Below are 2,500 nucleotides of genomic sequence, written 5' to 3' on the forward strand. Positions count from 1 at the left end.
CTTACGCTTCCCTTCTCGTGAGGATCGGAAGAAACTGTTTTTATTCTGGCCTTCTTCCCCCCAACAGGCGAAGCAAGAACTCCCTCCTCAGTCTCCCTTCCGAGCGCAACGTTCCTGCCACGACAACCTCTCGCTTGCTGCTTCTGTGTGATGAAGGAAAAGGTACACAGGACATCACATCAGGTGTGGGATCCGTTTGGCTAAATTAAGATTATTCTAAGGTTCAATCGAGCATGCAATTGTCTGCAACGTTTAGAAACAATGAAGATCTATGGGGAGAGGGTAAACAATGAGTGGAACAACAATCCTGTTGACTAAATAACTAAGTCGTACGAGAGTATGGAACGCAGAATCGATGCAGTGATACAGACAAAAGGAGGCTCTACCAGATATTACCAGATTTAATTATTTAAAAAAAGACTGCGGCTTAATCTTGACCAGTAGTGTATACATACATACATAAAATGTACATATATACATATATATATATATATACATTCATACATACACACACACACACACATACACAGATATATGTGTATATATATGTATATATATGTATATATACATATATATATATATATATATATAGATAGAGAGAGAGAGAGAGAGAGAGAGAGAGAGAGAGAGAGAGAGAATAAGAAAGAGAGAGGATGTGAGCTATAGGGACAGAAAAAAAATATTACAGAAACGAAATGATAACTATATAAATAAATCCAAGCGAAAAAAGGAAAAACTACCTTCTTTGCACAAGAAGAGAAACTATCTGAATGACCGCCATCAAACCCGCCAATTAAACAACAGCAAACTATCCTATAAACAATACCTCTTCCAGCCTCTCGACAATCCACAAGTTTTTCAACGCTGAGGGTAAACCATCGCCGGGTTGTCAGTGTCTTCAATCTTCCTCAGTGTCCTCCTCCAAGCCAATCCGAGCGCACGCAAAGACTTCTCACACGGAAAAGCTGCTTAAGGAGACATCATTATCATTTGTGTCACTCCGGATGACGGACGACAGGTAAAAAAATCGCCGATTAGATTACCTGGGTCTTGACACAACAGAGAACATGCATGTATTGCTGATAAGAGGAGGAACGTCACTGATAATCGAGATTTCGATGGCTGTTTGCAAAGGGTCATGCAATGACGCACGTCGAGGTACATAGATATTTAGGAGGTATGTTCATATGTGTGTCTATAGATGTGAGCGTGATAAATAGATGGATGGATATATGCATACATACATACATACATATAATATATATATATATATATATATATATATATATATATATATGAATATATATTGTACATGGTAGAAAACCAACAATGCAAAAACTAGATTTATAGAGAATGAGACTGCAGTTTCGGAATCCACCATCCTCTCTATGTAAAGAGAGGTGTTGCCAAATCGCTGTTCCTCCGCACCTTCAGCACCTGGAAGGAGAGATTGACTTCCTGGGCTACCCTCGTCATGTCTTTGACGTTGCGTTATCCAGGGCACGGAGTACCTTCTACCACGACTCCTCTCCTAAAGAGACTCTTCACCTTCCCGTCATCAGCCTGCCCTACACTGAGGAGATCTACTTTCTACGTCACCCTCTTCACTGTCTCAACTGCAGGCTGTTCTTTCGCTAGGTGAACACTCTCCGTCGCAACCTGGTTCAAACCAGTCCTCCCTCTACCTCGAAGGTGGGCACCTATGCTGTTCTTTGTACCTCCTGTGATAAGTAATACTTTGGCGAGACAGGCGCCAGTCTCACTAAGCGTTTGTCTCAGCATAATTATGCTGTATCCAGGGGACACAACAACAATGCCTTCTTTTGCCATCAGTGGGACACAAGCCATCAGATGACTGGTCGGCGGCGCGAATTATCTTTTCTTCTGATGTCCAGTGCTAGGGTGTTTCAATAAATCCGACTTTTTCAGAATCATTCAGCAAGTTGCTAAACAGGCGCCTATTATGCTTAAATGACGACATGCAAAATATTAGACAAATCAAAAAAATATCTAATATTCGCAATTTTTTATTAAAGTATAATACCATTTCCGGCGCTGGGATGAGGTGCACTTCGACGTGGTGGTTTGCATAGTGCCGATACACGTATACTGAAAGAGTTTGGTACCATTGATGTTTTGCCACCTAGACCACTGACGAAGAGTGACATTCTTGCTCGATACTGTGCGTTAAAAGGACATGGTAACCAGACACTAAAAGGATGCTCAAAAGATAGCTTGCCATGCAATAATTTGACTATTACGGAATCTCAGATTTTATCCAAGTTGCAGGCGGAAATTGCTGTGCTGTATAGCAAATTCGGCATTAGGACAGTATCACCTTGGTATATGAAAGTAAAAATAAAGTAAATAAAGAAAGAATACTACGACTCCATCAGAAATGTAATACTGAAGACAAAATTCTCGAAAACTGTGATTGTGTAATTCAAGGCAAAGAAACAACCCCGAAAAATCCTCAAGGAAGATATAGATTGGTATGATG

At 40.5% G+C, this 2,500-nt stretch overlaps 1 protein-coding gene across 1 annotated transcript in view; it reads right to left on the minus strand.

Annotated features, from left to right (window-relative positions):
- The window catches only part of LOC125033630, a 2,075-nt gene extending 957 nt beyond the window's left edge, over positions 1 to 1,118 (minus strand). Inside the window, exons 1-2 of the mRNA XM_047625300.1 lie at positions 827 to 1,118; positions 1 to 143 (exon numbers count right to left, since the gene is read on the minus strand). The exon at positions 1 to 143 is cut by the window's left edge and continues 957 nt beyond it. The gene's annotated coding sequence lies outside the window, so the exon portion shown is untranslated. The remainder of the gene's footprint in view (positions 144 to 826) is intronic.
- Between the last annotated feature and the right edge of the window lie 1,382 nt (positions 1,119 to 2,500).

The sequence above is a fragment of the Penaeus chinensis genome, chromosome 16, assembly GCF_019202785.1.
Source record: "Penaeus chinensis breed Huanghai No. 1 chromosome 16, ASM1920278v2, whole genome shotgun sequence".
Taxonomy (NCBI): Eukaryota; Metazoa; Arthropoda; class Malacostraca; order Decapoda; family Penaeidae; genus Penaeus; species Penaeus chinensis.